Genomic DNA, 23,180 nt, shown 5'->3' with positions numbered 1-23,180 from the left:
CAGACCTACCACAACTGCAAACCAAACACATAAAAACACAAATACATACTCGGAGGCTCTAATAATAAACTTACCAAAACAGAGGCTCCCAAAGCAGACATCCAAAAATCCACCACCTCAAAACAAAACACATGCAACACATAATTCAATAAATCAGTGTGTCAATCAATCACAGCCCTTAAGGCCAAACACCATGCCTGATACACTAGTAGTAGGTGACTCTATAGTCAGACACACTGATGTCCCGCTTACCAGGCTGAACAAGGAGAGGGTGACTGTGAGTTGCTTATCGGGAGCTAGGATCCGTCACATAACGCACGCACTCAGGTCACTCCAAAGCAAGTACAAATATGACTCCGTCATTGTCCATGCTGGCGTGAATGACCTGAGACGTACCTCCCTGGACTACATGAAAAGAGACATAGAGGAGCTCTCTGATTATGTAGCCCAGGCTGGTATGACCCTGACCCTGAGCAGCATCTTGCCCTCACCAAGAATGATGCCACAATACAAAGACAAGATGATCAGCTTTAATAATTGGCTCAAGTACTGGTGTCATTCTAAGGGGATCCAATGTCTGTCTGCCTGGGATGACATGTTGGACAAGCCATGCTGATTCGCAAGGGACGGCTTGCACCTGTCACCACTGGGCTTCCGGATATTGGCTAAGGCTCTTGCCACCCCCATAGTGCCTTTTTTAGGCAAGGCTCAAAAGACAAACCCACCTCCTTAGATAACAAAAATGGAAAAAAAATAGAAGTTATGTTCTTACCATAACGTTCCATGTTAGTTGTCTTCTTCTCGCCTTCTTCTTGCTGGATGGGTTCGAGCCGACCTCGGCCCGACTCGCCACTCTAAAGCTCGAGAGTTGGTTCCACCGGCTCGAGGCTCCCCTTATATCCCACAATGCTAGGCGAGAGTTACCTCAGATCTCGTTTGTAAGCTAACCCCAGCTTATGATAGTAACAGTATTTTTTTTCTGGCTATACTACTCAGACAAGCTCCTCGTGGTCCTGCAGAGTGGTCCTAGCTACAGACAACTCAGAAGCGACTACTTTCTGGATTTAAGTATCTTTTGCTGTTTTTTCACTTGAAATACCTTCTCTAGCTTAATCTAAACAAGCTTAAACTGTTGTTTTAGCTGTTTGCTGCATTATTTAATATCTGCACTTAAAAGTTACATTTTAGTCGAATTTGATTGAAAGTTTGTTTGTTTGTTTAATTTAACTGTTGAGGCTTCCCACTAAAGTGTGCTAAGCCTGTGTAACTGATTTATTACTGTTTCTGGATTTTCTGTGTGTTTCTATTTAAAAACAAAAACACAAAAAAATAATCCTTGTTTTCCCGCCTCTCCTCGACCAGTTTAGACCAGTTTACAGGCTTTGCTGTATTCTGGGCTGTGGTGTAGTTCCTGTGTTGTCCATTACCTTACTTGGATAGAAGGAAGTTTCTTTGCTCACCAGTGGGAGTGGGGATCCTTGAGCAGCCTACCTGTCCCTGTAGGAAGTGACCTCAGCACAAGAGCTGTAGTAATTGGTTGTTTTGGACCATTTCTAGCTCTTTTGAAGTTCCCTGTTTAAAATCCGCCTCTGGGTGTTTTTTCTGGCTATACTACTCAGACAAGCTCCTCGTGGTCCTGCAGAGTGGTCCTAGCTACAGAGAACTCAGAAAAGTGACTACTTTCTGGATTTAAGTATCTTTGCTGTTTTTTTACTTGAAATACCTTCTCTAGCTTACCCTAAACAAGCTTAAACTGTTTTTTTAGCTGTTTGCTGCATTATTTAATATCTGCACTTAAAGTTACATTTTAGTCGAATTTGATCGAAAGTTTGTTTGTTTGTTTAATTTAACTGTTGAGGCTGCCCACTAAAGTGTGCTAGCCTGTGTAACTGATTTATTACTGTTTCTGCATTTACAAAAAAAACAAAAAAATAATCCTTGTTTTCCCGCCTCTCCTCGACTAGTTTAGACCAGTTTACAGGCTTTGCTGTATTCTGGGCTGTGGTGTAGTTCCTGTGTTGTCCATTACCTTACTTGGATAGAAGGAAGTTTATTTGCTCACCAGTGGGAGTGGGGATCCTTGAGCAGCCTACCTGTCCCTGTAGGAAGTGACCTCAGCACAAGAGCTGTAGTAATTGGTTGTTTTGGACCATTTCTAGCTCTTTTGAAGTTCCCTGTTTAAAATCCGCGTTTGCATGGCTTTGCACGGTTATGCGCATAGCGCAGCGCCGGTTAAACTTGTTCTGGCTCCGCCAAGTCTGCTCTTCAAATTTTCCCTTAAGGAAGCTCTACTCTTAGTATAATCAGACTCCTCGCTATATTATAAGCCTAGCACTTGTTCTTAAAACTTCTCTACTAAGTAAGCACTCTCATACTAAGTAAGCACTACATCCACCTACCACCCCTGTGAATATCCACTTCCCTTAAAGGCACAGCACTCCTTTATGCTGTTCTAGCATGTTGAGTGGTAGAGTACTGGCATCCTCTCCAGTTCAGCTGGTTAATCTGGGTATCTTGAGACAATGCTACAATTGTCTCATGTACACAGACAACCCTCTCCTCCTCCCAACAAACACAAATACATGTGAGAGACGCAACTATATAGCCAAACTGGAGGCTGAACTCTCTCAACTCAGGGCTGGCATGACCAGACAGGAGGAGATGGTAACCACACACACAGCAAACACAGTCCCACACAGACCTACCACAACTGCAAACCAAACACATAAAAACACAAATACATACTCGGAGGCTCTAATAATAAACTTACCAAAACAGAGGCTCCCAAAGCAGACATCCAAAAATCCACCACCTCAAAACAAAACACATGCAACACATAATTCAATAAATCAGTGTGTCAATCAATCACAGCCCTTAAGGCCAAACACCATGCCTGATACACTAGTAGTAGGTGACTCTATAGTCAGACAAACTGATGTCCCGCTTACCAGGCTGAACAAGGAGAGGGTGACTGTGAGTTGCTTATCGGGAGCTAGGATCCGTCACATAACGCCGCGACTCAGGTCACTCCAAAGCAAGTACAAATATGACTCCGTCATTGTCCATGCTGGCGTGAATGACCTGAGACGTACCTCCCTGGACTACATGAAAAGAGACATAGAGGAGCTCTCTGATTATGTAGCCCAGGCTGGTATGACCCTGACCCTGAGCAGCATCTTGCCCTCACCAAGAATGATGCCACAATACAAAGACAAGATGATCAGCTTTAATAACTGGCTCAAGTACTGGTGTCATTCTAAGGGGATCCATGTCTGTCTGCCTGGGATGACATGTTGGACAAGCCATGCTGATTCGCAAGGGACGGCTTGCACCTGTCACCACTGGGCTTCCGGATATTGGCTAAGGCTCTTGCCACCCCCATAGTGCCTTTTTTAGGCAAGGCTCAAAAGACAAACCCACCTCCTTAGATAACAAAAATGGAAAAAAACTAAGGGTAATGCTGCTCAATGCCAGAAGTCTAAATCTCAAGATGCAGGCACTCGATGCACTCCTCAGCATGGAGAACATCGACGTCTGTGCAGTAACTGAAACCTGGTTCAAGGCTCCTGAGAGCACCCCAACGCTACCAGGCTATACCTCGTATCATGCTTTTCGGCCCCAAAACCCGGGCCGAACCACAAAGGGAGAGGGAGTGTCCATATTCATCAAGGACACCCACACCTCCAGATTAGTAGCAACACATGAAGCATCGGAGACCATACAGGTGCAACTAACCATAGGCAAAACTGCTATACAACTGGTAGCATGTTACAGACCTCCCTCCCAATCTCAGGAAACCCACTCAGCCTTCCTGAAGACATTGGAGGATATGAATGTATCACAAAATACCATCATACTGGGAGACTTCAACTACCCTAAGATAGATTGGGTACATTATTCTAGCCCCAACACCCTAGCCCAAAGGTTCCTGGAATTCATAAATTCAAATGCACTGGAACAACTAGTCACCTCTCCCACTAGGGGAGATAATATACTAGACCTGATCATCTCAAACATGGGGACAAAATGCTCTACACCGGAGGTATACCCCTCACTAGTGAGATCTGACCACAAACTAATCACCCTGGATATACATATCCCACCTCCACCCCCAGCACAAAAGACCACAGTGAAAAACTTCTCAAAAGCAGACTTCACTCTTCTTAAGACTGAGATGGCATCCTTTAAGCCCACTGGGCCAGTGGATACCACATCCCACAATGATGAATCCTTCACAAATGCTTTCTATGGACATCTCCAAGAATGCATGGATCATGCAATCTCAAATAAATCCAAGTCCCCCTCCACCAAAGGTAAGCATCCTGTCTGGTGGACCTCAGCCATTAACAAATTGTATAACAAAAGAAGGAAGCTACTGCACGACAGAGCAAAATCCCATAAAGGGAAGACATCTCTGATCAACACCAGCAGAAAACTACGTTCTCTCATAAAAACATCGAAGGCCAACTTTGAGAGAAAAATCGCTAAGGACACAAAAGATAACCACAAAGCCTTCTTCAGCTATGTTAGAAACCTGGGTGGAAACCCTCAGATATGCTCAAAGCTAGCTCCCAACAACAAAAAATACACTGAACCCACAGATATTGCCAACATTCTGGCTGACAGGTTCAGTGCAAATTTCTCCCCTCCCTCACCCCCAAAAGAAGAAATACTTATCCCAGCTGAATGTAATCTCCCTGTCATCTCAGATATCCAGGTGAGAGCCGGCTTCAGCAAAGCTACAAACACAGCATCAATGGGACCTGAGGGTATCCCAGGTTGCTTGCTAAGTGAACTCCAAGAGGAGCTAAACCCGCACATAAAAATGCTATTTAACCTTAGCCTTACTACAGGATATGTACCTGAACACTGGCGTACAGCAACAGTGGTCACTCTCCACAAAGGGGGTACCTCTACAGATCCTGGGAACTACCGCCCCATAAGCTTAACCAGCCTGGTCTGCAAAGCTATGGAAAGAATCATTATGGAACTCATAAACAGAGACATTGGGGACCTACAGACACTTGACCCCACCCAGTTTGCTTTGTAAAGGGCAGATCCTGCCTTTTGAACCTGGTTGACTTTTTCGAAACAGTCACTAGAGCCATTGATGAGGGCAAAGCAGTCCATACAGCCTACCTGGCCTTGGCTAAGGCCTTCGACACAATACCCCACTCAGGCATCATAGATAAGCTCAACAGCTTAAATGTAAACCCTTATGTCACTAGATGGGTTGCAAACTGGCTAAAGGACAGAACCCATAAAGTTAAAATTGCTGGAGCAATGTCAGACTCAAAGCCAGTCACAAGTGGTGTCCCACAGGGATCTGTCCTGGGACCCCTCTTGTTCGGAATTTATTTCTCAGATGTTAAAGCAAACATGGGAGGGTTGTGGCTGACAAAGTTTGCAGATGACTGCAAACTAGGCGCCATAGTCGATACACCAGCGGACATATACATCCTACAAAAAGGCCTCACAGAAACGGACAACTGGTGCCGGAGTCATGGCCTTAAACTGAATGCCAAAAAATGTATAGTCATCCCCTTTGGGAAAAAGAAAGTACCCACAAATTATCACATAGACAGCAACCCACTGAGTACGGAAAAAGTAATCAGAGACCCAGGGACCCAAGTCGACAGCGACCTCTCATTTGACACCCACGTTGCCAAAGTGGTTAGAAAAACATTCTACCTTGCACACCTTATCATGAAGGGATTCACATCCAGATCCAAGGATGTCATTGTACCCCTATACTCCTCCCTCATCAGACCCATGATTGAGTACAATGCCCCATTTGGTATGTACCTCACCCAGCATTTGCAACAGCTGGAGAGACCACAAAAGTACCTCACCAAGAGGATCAAGGGTCTCCAACATATGCCTTATTCTGCCAGACTAAATAAACTCCAGTTCTATTCAATAGCATACCGCCTCAGAGGTGATCTCTGCCTGACGTACATGGCCATGTCCAATCAGGAACTGATGGACATGCTCCACCTCAAAAAATCCAAATCCATCAGAACCACGAGAGCTAAAGACTTAAACCTCGGCACAAATATGAATAGGACATGCTGGAGGGATAGATTCATAACCCAGAGGCTTCCCATGCTCTGGAACAAGATCCCAGTTCATGTTAGGCAGAGCCCCTCACTGACTCTCTTCAAGAGAAATCTTGATGAGTGGATGGGAGATCGTAAGTTTACCCCAGGGGTCACATCTGTGTCACTACTAGACAGGGGCACAGTAAACTAATTCTCTTATATAAGGGGACCTTCACTGTGTCACTACTAGACAGAGGCACAGTATTCTAAATCTATTCTGTGCATTTTGTACCATTTTATGGGGTGGCGAAAGCCACATCACTATGGCTAGGCTTACAAATGCCCCAGGGCAGATAGCCTAGTATTAAACTATGAAACTATGAAACTATAGACTAAATTCAGACCTGTTGAATTTAGCTTTGTTTGTATAACTTGAGCACTAATCCAGACCATTTTTTTTGGAGAAGGTTCCTCTGCACCCTAGTGGCAGGAGTGTGCAGTTAGAACTTGTCTGATCAAAGACTGCTGAAATGGGGCTCAGTTTTTAGCTTTTTATTGGTTAACTGGTTAATTTGTTTAAATCAGTTTGCTTATTTGCTACTGTTATAGTAAAAAAAAAATACACTTTACGCATCGCAGCTTAGCTAGGGGTAAATTATTCCAGGCGCGATAAAGTCTGCTCTTAAATTTTCCCTTAGAACTAGCCAGTTTTTTAGTTTTAGCACTCTAATCTGTTTCTTTGAGCTCAGAACTCGTTGTAAGCACTAAATAAGCTATAAATTACTACAGCACTCAACTTTCCTCACTTGTCTAGAGGAAAACAGTTTTTAGTACTTAATAAATAAGCACCTATCCAGGCATGGTTAAGGGTCAGCCCCTGGTGTTTTCTCCTGTCTACCTGATGAATCTGGGCATCTTGGGGCAATGCAGCAATTGCTTCATGTACACAGACAACCCTCTCGTCCTACCACCCAACACTATAACCTGTGAGAGATGCACTTATATAGCCAAACTGGGTGCAAAGCTCTCCTCACCCAAGACTGGACTAGACAGTCAAGAGGAGAAGGTAAACATTTGCACCACACCACACTCATCACATAATCCCTCAAAACCTACACCACCAAAACACACACATAGCAACACAAAACACACACCTACATTCGTGAAGGCTCTCAATAAAAATCTGCTCAAACAACAGAGACCTCCATAGCAGAAATGCAACTAACCTCCACCTCCCAACACAAACCAAATGACACAGCCCACAAACTCAATGTGCCACTCAACCACAGCCCATAAGGCATAACAACGTACCCAACACTCTAGTCATAGGTGACTCTATAGTCAGGCACACTGATGTTCCACTCACCAGGCTAAACAAGGAGAAAGTTACTGTAAGCTGCCTGTCAGGTGCCAGAATCCACCACATAACACATGCACTTAGGTCACTCCACAACAAGTACAAATATGACTCTGTCATTGTCCATGTTGGAGTGAATTACCTGAGATGTACCTCTCTGGACTACATGAAAAGAGACATGGAGGAGTTCTCGATCTTGTAGCCCAGGCAGGTATGACCCTAGCCCTGTGTAGCATCATGCCATCACCCAGAATGATACCACAGTACAAGGACAAAATGATTGACTTCACAATTGGCTAAGCTTCTGGTGTCATTCTAAGGGGATCCAGTATCTGCCTGCCTGGGATGACATGATCGATAGACCACGATGTTTTGCCAGAGATGGCCTACACCTGTCACCCTTGGGATTCCGGATACTGGCTAAGGCTCTTGCCATCCCTATAGTACCTTTTTAGTCAAGGTTCAAATGACAAATTCACCACCGTAACAGGTACTAGCAAGCAAAATCTGAGGATAATGCTACTCAATGCTAGAAGTCTAAATCTCAAAATACATTCACTCGAGTCACTCCTTAAAATGGAGAACATCGACATCTGTGCTATGCCAGAGACCTGGTTCAAGGTTCCAGTGAGCACCCCTGCATTACCACGCTATAATTCATACCACACCTTTCGTCCACCTAATCTGGACCGAAACACTAAAAGTGAAGACTTGTCCATATTCATTAAGGATATCCACATCTCCAGGCTAGTTGCTCAGCATAATGCATCTGAGATTATCCAAGTGCAACTAACTCTGGGCAAGACCGCAATCCAAATTGTAACTTACTACAGATCCCCCACCATGCCCCAGGATTCCCACTCCTCATTTCTTGATACACTGGAAAATATTAGGGTACAACCCAACACCTTAATAATGGGCGATTTCAACTACACCACCATTAACTGGGAAAACTACTCATGTACCAACTCTTTTGCTCAACATTTTCTGGAATTCATAAATTCCAATGCCTTGGATCAACTTATCCACACCCCCACCAGGGGCAGCAATATCCTAGACCTGGTCATTACCAACATGGGTGGCCAGTGTTCTACACCAGTGGTCAATTCCTCGTTGGTCGGATCCGACCACAAGCTAATCACCCTAGACATCCACATCCCGCCCCCACCCCCCATTAGGGAAACCACTGTAAAAAATTTCACCAAAGCCAACTTCAAGTTTCTTAAGACAGAAGTGGCAAACTTCATGACACTCATGCAGACAGACAGTACAGGTACGAATGCTGAATCCTACACAAATGCACTTTATAGGCATGTACACGAGTGCATGGATCGTGCTATCCCTAACAAAACCAAGATGCTATCCTCCAAAAAAAAGGAAGCCAATCTGGTGGTCCTCTGCCATAAACAAACTCTAAAACAGAAGAAAGAAACTGTTGCAAAAAAGAGTAAAATCCCATGACTGGAGGAACTCCCTGGTCAGCCTCAGTAAGAAGCTGAGATCCCTCATAAAATACTCCAAAGCTAGTTACAAAAACAAAATTGTCACTGATTCTAAAGACAACCACAAAGCATTCTACAGCTATGTCAAGAATCTCAATGACAACACTCAGATCTGCTCTGAGTTACAGCACAATGGCACTAAATATACAGAACCAACTAATATTGCCAACATCCTGGCAGATAGGTTCAGTGCTAACTTTACCCGCCTCTCACCCTCTAAAGGGCCCATCTCTATACCAGAAGAATGCAAAGTTCCTGTAATCACGGCTACACAGGTAAAAACCACTCTCCAAAGCCAATAACACAGCATCCATGGGACCTGACAACATCACAGGCTGCGTTCTACATGAACTACAGAATGAACTGGTACCCCATCTACGCACCATGTTCAATCATAGCCTCCCCTCTGGCTTTGTGCCCACTGAATGGCACACAGTGACAGTTAACCCACTCCATACAGGGGGAGCCACCATGGACCCTGGGAACTACTGCCCCATTAGCCTAACGACCCTGGTCTGCAAGGCCATGGAATGTATCATCATGGAACTTATAACAAAGACATTGGTAATCTCCAAACTCTGGACTCCACTCAGTTCGGGTTTGTAAAAGGCAGATAATGTCTCCTAAATGTGACAGACTTCTTTGAAGCAGTCACAAAAGCCGTAGATGAGGGTAAGGTGGTTCACACAGCCTATCTAGATCTCGCCAAGGCTTTTGACACCATCCCCCACTCTGGAATTACAGATAAACTCACTAAATTAGGTATAAATCCCCATGTCACAAGATGGGCTGCTGTCTGGCTCACTGACAGAACCCACACTGTGAAAGTAGCAGACTCGAAATCCAATTTCAGACCAGTGACAAGGGGAGCACCACAGGGTTCAGTATTGGTTCCTCTCCTGTTTGGTATCTACTTTTCTGAAGTACAGGCTAACACAGAATGTCTTTGGCTAATGAAGTTTGCAGATGACTGCAAACTAGGAGCTATAATAGAAACTCCTAACAATGTGGACATCCTGCAAAAGGGCCTCACTAAGACAGATGCCTGGTGTCAAAGCCATGGCCTCAAGCTCAATGCCAAAAAGTGCACTGTCATCCCCTTTGGTAAAAACTCTGTACCCATGAGCTACCACATAGGTGGTAGTCTACTTAACACCGAAAGTGTGATAAGAGACCTTGGGACACAGGTGGACAGTAGTCTCTCCTTTGTTAATCACATTGCCACAGTAGTCAGGAAATCCTTCTATGTGACACACCTCATCACAAAAGGTTTCTCATCCAGGAAAAAAGAGGTCATTGTTCCCCTCTACTTGTCATTCATTAGACCCATTATAAAGTACAACGCCCCTCTTGGCATATACCTCACAAGACATCTACAACAACTGGAAAGGGCACAGAAATATCTCACAAAGAGGATTACTGGCCTCAAACAGATCAAAAAACTTCAGCTTTACTCCGTCTCATATCGCCTACTCAGAGGTGATCTCTGCCTGACATACAAAGCTATGTCAAACCCAGAGCTGTTGGACATGCTCCACTTAAATAAATCCCAATCCCTCTGTGCTACACGGTCTAGAGACCTAAACCTTGTCACCACAATAAACAGAACATGCTGGAGGGATAGATTCCTGTCCCAGAGACTTCCCATTCTTTGGAACAAACTACCTATCTATATCAAACAAAGCTCCGCATTAACACTCTTCAAGAAAAATCTTGATGATTGGATGGAAAATAGGAAATTCACCCCAGGGATCACCTCTGTGGCTCTGCTCGACAGGGGCACAGGAAAAAAAATTTCTTGGGTGGCGGAAGCCAGGGTACCTTTTTGGCTAGGCTTATACAGGCCCTAAGGCCAATAGCCTAGTATCTACCTATGAACCTATGAAGTATTTGATTTAATTAATTGTTTAATTGACTGACTGAGTATACATGGGGTGAGGGATGTTGCACTCTATTTGTACTCCTTGTAGGCTTACAGCCGAGGTGCTAGAGTGTGTGAAAAGAGAATAAACTTTTTTGCTCGACGACTGTGCCTTGTGGCTGTTTGGTTCTACCATAGACCCTGAGAATTACAAACCCATTGGCCAGACGTGCCTTACCTGCAAGGCCACAGAACATGTCATAACAGACTTGATAAACAGTGACATAAAAATCTTATAGGACTTGACACCCCCTCTAAGTTTGACTTTGCTAAGGGAAGATCCTATCTAATTAATACTTTTTTGAGAGGGTTCTACATGACATGAACAGTGGCTACACTGTCCATATACCATTCCCGGACCTCTCCATGGCATCTGATGGTACACCTCATGATAACATTATCAACAAGCTAAATGCATTTCAAATTTATCCCTATGTAGTAAGGATAGTTAAATTGTTAAGGGACAGAACCCACACTGTGAAGGTGACAGGCAGGTCATCAAAGAATATGAAAGAAACCAGTGGAGTACCATGAGGTTGTGTGCTGGGATCTCTGCTATTCAGGATATACTTCTCTGATCTCCAAATCAGAATCCAAGAACTCTGGTTAAGTAAGTTTGCTGATGATTGTAAACTGGATGTTACACTTCAAATTCCCTTCTGGTTTACAGAAGTGTCATAGTAATTTTACACGTGTTAGTAGCTGGTAGACTTACAACAGGTACAATTAAATGCTAAAAAATGTAGTACTGTTGCATTTGGCAAACAAATACTCCCCCAGCTTATAGAATGGAAAACACTATACTCCAAAATGAAGATGCTGTGAGAGACCATGGAACATGGGTAGATAACTCCCTTTCCTTTCATCCTCATGTTGCAGCAGTGGTGAGGAAATTCTTCTACCTAGCACAATTGATAAAAAAGGGTATTTCCTCTAGATCCAAAGAAGTCCTTATTTATTTATTTATTTGCATTTGTTAACCGGGTTGGTCCAGCTGGGTAAGAATTACCCCTTTTCAGTGGAGACCCGAGGGGAAAAGCCCCAAACAGACATACAAATACATACGAATAGAGACAAATTAACAATATTAGAGGAAAATAATATTATGGGTACAATGGATAAGAAAAACAAACAATGAAAGTTTGAGAATATGAGTAAGGTAGGCCAGAGGCATGCATGCAAAAGATTTATGAAAAGGTGTTCTGAGCAAGATCTCTGAAATAAGTTAAAGTAGGCAAAGAAATGATGATTTTGGTGTGGAGTTAGTAGTGTGGGAGTTTTAGGTGGGAGCATGTGAAGGACATTCCCATTTGGAGGAGAGATGGGAGAGAAGCATGGATTTGAAATTGTTGTGGTTAGGTATATTACGAGTGGTGTGGGAGATTGTTCCATAGTTTGGCTATAGTGTGGGATAGTAGTAGTTTACCAGTTGGGTGGATGGGTTTGTGTACATGCAGGAGGTTTTGGCCTGTGGATCTCAGGGCAGGGTAGGTGTGTAGGGTGTTAGAGATTTAGCAAGAGAGGGGCATTCTGCTGGTTTAAAGATGAGTTTGTGGGCTGTTGTAAGTTGTAGGTACTTTAGGTGGTTGTGGAGTTCTAGCCAGTTTAGGGTGTGTAGAGAGTGACAGTGATGGGAAGAGTTCTTAGAATTGGTTGCAAATTTGCAGATTTTGTTGTAACAGGCCTCAAGTTTAGCACGGAGTCCGAGTTGTAGGTTGGAGAATAGGGGCGCACCGTACAAGAGAGAGGGAGAAGGAAGGTAGATGCAAGGGTATGACGGGAAGATGGAGTAAGGTAGTAGTTGTGTCTGTAGAGGAGGCCGATTTTCTGGTGGGTTTTTTTGATTGCTGAGAGGATGCGGGAGTCGAATTTTAGGTTTTCATCTATGGTAATGCCAAGTAGTTTGGTACTAGGAACGATTTCAAGAGGGGTGTTATTGTGGCTTTTGATGGAAAATTGGACTTTGTGGAACTGGGAAGTTTTAGTGGGAGGAAATATCATTATCTTTGTTTTGTTGGCATTTAGGGCCAAGTGATGCGATTGCATCCATGATTCAATTTTGGAGAAGGCTGTTTGGGTATTAAGTAGAAGTTTGGAGGGGCAGGAGGCTGAGCTGATGATAGTGGAGTCATCTGCATATTGGATGACTGAGGCTTCAGGGATGGAGAGGTGAAAGTTGTTATTCTGCAATGATCATGTCCCCTTTGGGATATATCTTACTCAACATAGTAATCAGTTGGAGAGACTCAAAAGATTCCTGACAAAAAAAAATCATTGGTCTAAATGACCTGAGTTATCAAGAGGGGCTAAAGGCCTTGTCCCTCTATTCAGTGTCCTATAGACTCCTTAGGAGTGATACGAGTCTTGCCCTTCTGGCCACTGGGGATCTGTTTGTCCAAGACCTCTTAATTCTCCATAAACAGTCCAGTGAACAGCAGAACCAGGGATTTGAACCTGCTTCATCAAATAAACAAATCACAGTAGTGAGACATTTGTCATGCAACAACTACCCCTTTTCTGGAGCAAACTATCTCCAGATCAAACAATATGAAACACTATCTTCCTTGAGAAAAAGAATTGGATAGTTGGATGGTTATTCATAAATTCACCATCGGTTTGACTGGCCCATCGTTCCATGAAAAAGACAGTAAGGCCTGAGGGTGGATACTGGCAAGGTGTAAATGGCCACATGGCCCAGTTGCCTTGTACATTCTATGACTCTGATATTTGAAGGAGAAAACCTTTTCAATAATGTGGTAGTTGTAGGGGAGGTAGAAGACTGGGACTTTTATATTTTTAGTGGAATGTTGAAGAACTTTACTTTAGTTGTCTTTGTATTAAGTGTGCTGCTTCTCAGCTAACCAGATATTAGGTTTTACTTAGTTTGCATGAAATTGTTTTCTGAGCAGCTGCAGATTCAAAGAATACCACTTCATCTTCATAAAGGATTTGATTGGATGTCTTGAGGTCAGTAGGAAGGTAGTTAAAGAAGATTCATAAAATTATCAGGCCTAAAACAGGTCTTGGAGGGTCACCTGTTGCACTGTTTTGAAGGAAAGACAGAGACTTGTTAAACTGTATGGAGCAGGTTCTAGCTGACAGATAGTCAACAAATCATTCCATAGTAATGAATCCAAAGCTGGAAGCAATACGAGAGTTAAACAACAGATTAAGGTTTATAGAACCAAATGTTTTTGTCAGGTCTATGAATAGATCCCCTGTGAGGTGACAATTATTGATGTCACTATTTCAGCAGTTAGGTATAAAATCGGTTTGGGACAGGATAGTGTAAAGGTAGAAGAATCTGGTGATCTTATCCTACACAGTATTCTCAAGCAGCTTACTGAGCCTGCTGGAACTTTAGCCTGAACTGTCTAATGCAAGAATAAATTATTTTGAGGGGCCCCCAAACATGATAGTTGTTAAAAATGACAAAACTTTGATAGCCTATTCTTTCGATTTCCTTACAAAGAAATAATACACCTGATGGGTTCTAATAACTGGAATACAGGAGATCATTTCAGAGGTGTTTGCATTGGGATAATGAAATGATCATGAATATTAATAGCATGGAATGATGGTCCTGTTTGAGTTTAACTTAATTGCCAGTTGAGGCTCCTTTGATGAAAAATAAACATTACATAATTAAACAATTAAAAATAAATCAATTATCCATTAAAACACACAGTACTGCATTATAGCACACCCTTCCATATACATTCTTGATTTAAACCCACAGGGTTCATTTTCATGCATCTCATCTATAAACCTATTAACCTGATCATATCCACCTTTACATATAAATATCACATCATCGTAAATCGAAAATATCTATGTACATACTTATTAAAAATGTGCTTCTATAAATGTAGTGACTTTCAAAATAGCCGATAAAAATGTTTGCCTAACTAGGAGCGAAAGCAGCCACCATTGCTGTTCCTTGTAACTGCTTATATGGTGTGTTTTAATGGTTAATTGATTTATTTTTAATTGTTCAATTATGTTGTTGTTGTGTCTTTCGGCTTTTCCCGCGTAGGGGTCGCCACAGCGGAACTCCGGTCCGCTAATGATTGGTAGTTGATTTTTACGTGCCGGGTTACCAGCCCTGACGCACAACCTTCAACAAAGGTATGCCCATTCACGCATGTCTCCAGGCAGAAGACGCTCTAGCTGAGAATCGAACCAGACAGCATCTTACTGTGAGGCGACAACGCTACCGCAGCACCATATGTACTGGGGTAATCTAATATGTATAAAATGGGGGGTTGTGATCATTTGAATGTATACTCTGATAAAGGCGAATCAAGCCGAGGTGCTAGAGAAAACAAGTTTTTTGGATTTGTTTTATTAAATATTCTACATAATTGCACCGTGACTGGTCTGGAGTTTGTGGTTCATCATATTACATTATGATTGTTGCACCTGCATGCTTGATATATTATATATACACATCTATTATTTCAATGTTTTTCTTTATTTATATGTACTGTATGCAGTCTGGCAGTGAGAGAAGAGGCCAAACCCCTTAACCTCTTAGCACAAGAATTCTGGACAAAACCAAAAATAATGGGGGAAAAGGCCAGAAATAGAGACACTTTTAAATATTACTCTTATAAACCTAGAAAGTGAATAGAATAACAGAATTTGGATTAGTATGCATTTTCTGAAGGGTATGAGGTCTGAAACTCAAACAGCTGTTATTTAGTGACTTAAATCCTCAATGATTTGACAGACAACCATGAATTTTATGTGAAACAGACAAAAAAAATATGACAAAGATTTGGACAGCTGAGAGGTATAGTAGAGGCTTAAGGCTCTGAGCTGCGAATGATCTGCTTCTTGTAGCCAAGAGTACAGGGTTTCATTCCTTCCACCTCCGACTGCCTACTGTGTGGCCCTAGGCAAGTCAATTAACCAGGTAACACTTGTGATAAGCTAGCTTACCTGGTTAATGATTGTATAATATAAAATAAATAAATAAAAAAACTGTACACTATGACACTTAAATAAACAAGATGTATGGGCCTCACAATGAGATATCAATTATAATAAGGGAATAATACAAAAAATAATGAAACTGTAATACTCTTACATTGTATAGCATTTGGCAGGCATTTTATGCGAGATTACTACAAGTTTATATTAGCAATACAGTAATGTCTTGTGTATATGGAGACTTTGCATATTATGATCATGACTGATTAAAATTACTATAGTATTACTGCTGCAATGTTGAGTTTGATGAATATGGTACAACTTGTAAATCTACTATTTCAGTGTTCATTTTTGCACGCACTGTATAAAGTTTCCATGCTGTGATATTTGACAAGTACACCTCAAGCAGGGATCCTAACAATGAGACATAAATTACGATGATGGCAATATGGCAAAGGAAAATAAAACCACATTACAGTACTGTGATCAGGCATTCAATAGGAGCCTCTTGTGTAAGATTAATACTGTCAATTAAAGAAGGTATGGTAATTTTGGACAGATTAAGGACACTGCTGAACAGGTGAAATGGATGCATTTTATGTCAACAATATTGTGTAAGAGAATAAGGGAAATGGAAATTGGTTGGCATAATGATCACAATAATAATAATGATAACCGATATAATCTCCCAATTGTGGCTTGGATTATTTATTAAGAGAGGCAAAACAAGAGGATAGATACTTAAGACTCTCTGGCCTACAGAAGGTAATAAAGAGAGATATGTATGAGGATGATCTAAGCAGAGCAAATAAGGCTGTAGTAGTGAAAAGTCTTTTTTGAATCCAGTTATGCTTAGGTGTTACTAAGTCTCATTAAAAATGAAAGGAAATATGGATTTAGTAATATTTTATGTTGATGGTCTTGAATCAGTTAATGAAAGTGAATGAATAAAGTCTAGCTTGTCACTTAGGTTTCTCATGGGTAGTCTAGATGGCACAGTTGATGGGGCAGAGACATGCTATGCTGGTACAGGAAAATGGTGAGATATGTCAAGACTGAAGATGTGCCTGTGTGTGAAATGTGTAAAGTTAATAAAGTGTTTTGTATTGCTCCTTATTTGTGAAAGCTGAATGAAAAAAAAAGACTATAAGATAGATTATACATATATATTAAAATTAAGATGTTTTAAAATTGTAAGGGTTTAGAGCAGAAGGAGAGATAAAAGTTTGCAGTATTATATCGAATATGGGCAATGTCAGAAAAGTATTTTCAGATACTGATAAAGGCTTAAGAGGATGTTGTATTAAGTACCATAGAGTGAATTTGACAGGAACAGAAGATGACTATTATAGGTTCATAGGTTGGTACCAGGCTATTGGCCCTAGGGCTTATACAAGCCTAGCCATAACAATTCCCTGGCTATTTCTTCCCACAGTATTTACTTCCCTGGACACCTGTCTAGCAGGATGACTGACGTGATCCCCAGGGTGAATTTCCTTTCTCCCATCCAATCGTCAGGGTTCCTTTTGAAGAGGGCCGTATACTTTATATGTGAAGATCTTTAGCAGGGTTAGGTTTTTAGGGAAATGAGTAGAATGATATACAGGATGATTTTAAAATGACTGTTTAGGATTTTCATTTTGTAGTAAGGTGTAGACTATATAGTATGATGAGGGGATAGGTCATCTACCAAAAGTGATGCTACTACACTTTTAGCATTTAGTTTGAGACTTCTGTTAGTACACCAAGATTTTAGTTCATTCTGGAAGGACTGGGAATCATGAGGTGACATAACAGCAACCCGAAGTTTGCAGTCATCAGTAAAGTTTGCTAGCCACTGATCTTGGCTCCCTGCTTGGGAGATCTGAGAAGTAAATGATGAAAAGGAGCTCTTATCACTTTCATACTTCCTGCTGAACTACCAGCAATTTGCACTATGTAGTTTGTCTTTCAGCCCATGTCCTACCCATCTTACCACATATGGGTCATTTAACATCTGTATGATGCCAGCACAGTGAATGGTGTGGAAAGCTTTGGTCAGGTAAAAATACACCAGGTGTATCATATGGCCACCAATTACAACCTTCATAGCCCTTTCAAAGAATTTTACTAGATTCACTAAGCAGGATCTATCTTTAACAAAACCAAAATGTTGGGGGGGCAGGGGTAAAGTCTAATGATATTCTTGATATCGCAGTTTATGTGGCCAGTTATAATACATTCCATGGCTTTGCAGATGAGGCTTTTAATGAGGACTGGTTTATAATTACCTCGGCTGGTTGTAAATTATCCTTATTGTGGGGCATCACCACTACAATGTGACATTTGTCATGAACAAAACAAGCAGCTACACTTAGGATAAACAGTTTGAGGGGTGGGCCTGCAAGGGCATGTCTATCATTATTAATTAAGTAACCAAGCATATTGTCAGATTCCAAGGAAGAAGTATTTTTGGTCTTGGTTAAAAATTTTAGTAAATAATCTTTAGATATGATTGGGGTAGGTAGTGTTTCAGATATTTCAGAGCATTGGACAGAAGTCTCTGGGGTGAAGTTGGCACTAAATTTGTTTGAAAGGAAATTGGCAATGTCTATTGAGTCAGAATAGGATGTGCCATTATGAAGAAGTTCAGAGCACTGTAAATTATTGTTTCTTAATTTTCTAACATAGGTAAATAAAGATTTATAAAGTACAGTTGTGTACACTTACCATAAATGCAGATGTTCAAAGTATTCACTGTTGCAGTCATCACACTTGGGTTATCTGCCTGCAGGTAGCTCTCAGTCGGCCCGAATACCAGAGACTTAGTATTTCTGCATCGGTTGCTGTCACTTCAGGACTGACATCAGGTCATCAGGGGTATAAAACAGGCAGCCAACGCCATTACATCAGCTTTTCTTGCCCTAAATGTCAGGAGCCCCCCAAATAGGGAGCTAAGTTATGGTGAGGAAAACACCACCAGTAAAAAGTAAATACCAATAGCCCTGTACGGGGTGAGTAATAGACAAATAGAGGAGAGAGAGAGAGAGCGAGAGACAAGGTGGCTGGAGGGTGGGAAACCAGGACTGCAACAGTGAATACACTCAAACATCTACACTTATGGTAAGTGTACACAACTGTACTACGTTCTTCATGTTTCACTGTTGCAGTCATCACACTTGGGTTGATTCCCAAAGCTGAAGAAAGGGTGGAGGCAGTCAAGAAGAGTTGGGGCTGGCTAGTATGCCCTGCAGGACTGCTGTTGCAAAACCCGCCCTGGATGTGAAAAAGATAGGCAGGTGGTCATGCTTGGTGAAGATGTGTACAGAACTCCAGGTAGCAGCTTCCAGAATGTCCCTGATGATGACTCCCCCGAGGAATGCTGTAGAGGTAGAAGTTGCCCTAGTGGAATGCGTTCTGACCCCCTGAGGGGTTGGTTTCCCATGGTGTTTATGGAAATGGATACAGTGTGATATCCATCTGGAAATTGTTTATTTTGAAATGGCCTTGCCCTCTGCCCCTGGTGCAAAACTGACTAGTAACTGGTCAGATTTCCTGAAGGGCTTAGTCCTATTAAGGTAGAATCTGAGCTGTCTATGCAGAATCCTTTCCCATTTATTTTGAGGATTAGGGAAGAAGGATGGCAAATGGACAGATTGGTTGAGAGCCATACTGGACACCACTTTAGGCATAATGGAAGGATTAGTCCTGAGGGTTGCCCTGTCAGCATGAAAAATAATGAATGGTTCCACAGCCATAAGTACTTGTAGCTCAGACACTCTTCTAGCTGAAGTGATGGCCAGAAGCAAGGCTGTTTTCCATGAGAGGAATTTTAACTCTGCTGATGCTGCAGGTTCAAACAGGGGTAGCATGAGCTTTTCCAGTACAAAGCTAAGGTCCCAAGCAGGGGTGGGTGCTCTCCTTGGTGGCCTTAAGTTGTTTGCCCCTTTCAGGAACTGTTTGATAAGAGGGTGAGAGAAGAGAGGTGGCTCAATGTTGTAATGAGCCGAGATGGCAGAGGCATGGATCTTAATGGAGGAGAAGGATAGGCCTCGGTGGAGTAGATCTGCTAGGAAATCCAGGATAAGAGGTAAGGAGGGCAGTGCTGTGTCCTCTCCTTTAGATTGAATCCAGGAACAATACCTTTTCCAGTTATCAGCATAGGATTTCCTTGTAATGGGTCTTCTGGTTTCAAGAATGACATCCAGCACCTGCTTGCTTAGGCTGGTCACTGGGAGAGAATTCAAGGAATAAGCCAGGCTGCAAGATTCAGGGTTTGCAGTTGCGGATGCAAGATCTGGCCCCTCCTGCTGACTGAGGAGGGTTGGAATCTGGGGTAGGTGCCAGGGTGGCACCGGTGACACAGTAGTGGGTACCAGTGCTGGCGTGGCCAGTCCGGGGCAATCAGGATTGCCCTTGGTCTGTCCTGTCTTATCTGAGTAATATTCTTGTGAGAAGAGACAGAGGGGGAAATGCATAGATTGACAGGTTTACCCACTGGAAGGATAGGGCAGCCACTTTCCAGGCCCTGCTGTGAGGTGTCCTGGTGCAGAATCTGCTAAGCTGATGATTGTAGGGGAAGGCAAAAAGGTCCACCTCTGGGGTCCCCCATTTCTGGGTTAGAAGGCTGAAGGTGCTGGGGTCTAATTGCCACTCGTGTGGGTCTAGGAGATTTCTGTTTAAGTCGTCTGCCAGAGAGTTATGTTTGCCTGGCAGGAATTAAGCTTGCAAATTAATCTGCATGTCCATGGCCGTGTTCCACAGGGCCATGACTGGACTGCAGAGTGGGTTCCCCCTGGCTTGTTGATGTACCACATAACTGTGGTGTTGTCTGGTTTTATTACCAGGGGTCCTGGTGAGAGCAGGGATCTGAAAGCAGTCAGTGTGTGCTAAACAGCTAGCATCTTTTTTTGGTTGATGTGCAGATGAATTTGACTTGGGCTCCAATGGCCCTGAATGCACTTGTCGTCCAGATGTGCCCCCAGGCATAGTCTGATGCATCTGTGGTTAGGGTCTGGGTGGGGTTGAGTAAAGGGAAGTCCCTTGTTGTGGTTGCATGTTGCTGCCCACCAAAGGAACTCTGTCCTTAGACAAGGTATAATAGGTATGATGGTTTCCAGGTCCTGAAAATGTTGGCACCAAAGACTTTTTAAGTACCATTGAAGTTTCCTCATATGCAGTCTGGCATATGGAATTATTAGAATACAAGAGGTCATGAACCCTAGGGCCTGCAGGATTTTCATTGCGGATAGCTGGGTTCTGGTGGCCATTTGTGTGAAGTAGCCTCTCAGATAGGCTTGTTTTTCTGGAGTAAGGAATGCCATCTGGGATGCTGTGTTCAAGCTTGCTCCCAGGAATACAATCTTTTGACAGGGGACTAGTTTTGATTTCTTTTCATTGATAGTGTACCCCAGGGAGGTTAGAAGGTTCTTTACAAATGTCAGGTGCTGCAACAGCTTTTCCTGACTGTCTGCTTGAATCAGGCAATCGTCCAAGTACGGGTGAATTTGAATCTTTCTCTGTCTGCAATAGGAAATGGCTGGAGCCAGGCATTTTGTGAAGACTCTGGGAGCAGTGGATAAGCCAAAGGGAAGTGCAGAGAACTGATAATGCATAGATCCTGCACTGAAGCACAGGCATTTCCTGCATGACTCCCTGATAGGGATGTGCAAATAGGCTTCTTTTAGGTCTAGGGTGGCTAACCAGGCATCTTTGGACAGCATAGGAAGAAGCTGCTGAAGGGTGAGCATTTTGAATTTTGGTTTTGGTTCCACCAGGAAGGTGTTTAGAATGGAAAGATCTAGGATTGGGCACCAAGTGCCCTCTTTTCTGGGTACCAGGAAATGTCTGGAATAAAACCCTTGACCTATCTGTTCTGCAGGAACAGGCTGAATTGCCCTTATGGAGAGCAGGGATTGAACTTGGTTTTGTACCTCTGCCCACTGGTATGGAGGGTAGGCAGTGAGTGGAAGTAAAATTTGTAACCCTGGGATACAATGTTGAGGACCCATTGGTCTTTGGTGATGGAGGTCCAGGTTTTGCATGATGGGCAAATTTTCTTCCTAGGGTCACAAGCAATTGGGCAGAGGTGAGCAGTGGAGTTGAGAAGTCATTGTGAATTCTTTCTGTAAGGGGGTGGCTTAGCACTCCCTGTTTTAGAAGTGGAGGTGCTCCATTGCTTAGATCTCTGCATACCGTGAGACTGTAATCTGTGGAGTCTATTTCCCCTGGGTCTAGTTTGAGATGGCCTTGAGGGGGCTGGAAAGGACCAGTGTTTCTAGGGGTAATGCTTACTGAATCTATGAGGCTGCACTTGCAAGAAATCTTTGACTGTCTGCATAGACTTAGCTTTTTCTTCCATATTTTTAAGAACCTCTTCTGCTTTAGTGCCAAACAGGTTGACCTTGTTCAAAGGAGCATCTAGTAATTTTGATTTGACATGGTCTGGCAAGGTCTGCTCCTTAAGCCAAGCATATCTTCTCAGTACAGAACCAGTGACTGCTGCCCTGCAAGATGCTTCTAGGGCATCAAAGTGACATGCAAAGTATGCTTGCAGAATACATAAGCTCTTGTAATTCTTTATTTTCTGCACAGTTTGTAAAGGTAGATAATTTTGCTTAATAAGTTCTGTAATATGTTGCTGGTATTTCAGCATGTGAAACTGGCAATTCAATGCCCTAATGGCGAGAGTTGCAGAGGTGTATACTTTTTTAACCCATCTGTCTAAAGATCGGGAATCCCTGTCAGGAGGAGTGGGATTCTTAACTGTAGTTTTTATACCTTTAGGCCCCTGGAAAATGACCTCTGGGTCAGCAGTAGGATTTTTGAAAAGAAATTTGTAAGAGTCAGGGACTCTGTAGTACCTGTCTGATTTCCTTGGAGCAGGGGGTAAAAGTATCAGGAGTTAGACTGGATTCCATAAAGACATCATCCGCAACTTCCAGAAAGTACAGTTTTGTACCTACCATAAATGTAGATGTCCGATAGGTATGCATCTGCAGTCCTTACATATGGGTTGTCCTGCCTCAGGCAGCCCTTCGGTCGGCCGGATTCCAAAGTCTGTCCGGCCGGCTGATGTCGCCTTTCCCGACGCCAGAGCCTGGGGTATAAAAGCATCAGCCGACGCCATCTTCCTCAGTTTTTCTTGCCCCAGATGCCAGGTGCCCTCCAAGGAAGGCTAAATTTGGAGAGATGCAAAAAAAATCCAAACATGCACAGTAATATAAAACAAATACACCATAATAGATAACCCCAGCTAGCTATAAGAGGGATAAGTACCCAGGAAATACCACAGAGGGGAAGGAGGGAGGGTAAACCTGACTGCAGATGCATACCTATCGGACATCTACATTTATGGTAGGTACAAAACTGTACTATGTCCTTCAAGGATGCATCTGCAGTCCTTACATATGGGTAGAATACCATAGCCAAGCTGGGGGTGGCTG

The 23,180-nt window shown here is 42.8% G+C and overlaps 1 protein-coding gene across 3 annotated transcripts in view; it reads right to left on the bottom strand.

Annotated features, from left to right (window-relative positions):
• MDM1 (Mdm1 nuclear protein) overlaps positions 1–23,180 on the bottom strand; it is a 1,807,772-nt gene that overhangs the window by 233,258 nt on the left and 1,551,334 nt on the right. The gene's annotated exons all lie outside the window — the stretch shown is intronic.

Source organism: Protopterus annectens, chromosome 2.part1 (genome assembly GCF_019279795.1).
Source record: "Protopterus annectens isolate FY-2018-M chromosome 2.part1, PAN1.0, whole genome shotgun sequence".
Taxonomy (NCBI): domain Eukaryota; kingdom Metazoa; phylum Chordata; order Ceratodontiformes; family Protopteridae; genus Protopterus; species Protopterus annectens.
This window is presented reverse-complemented; position numbering and strand designations above follow the sequence as displayed.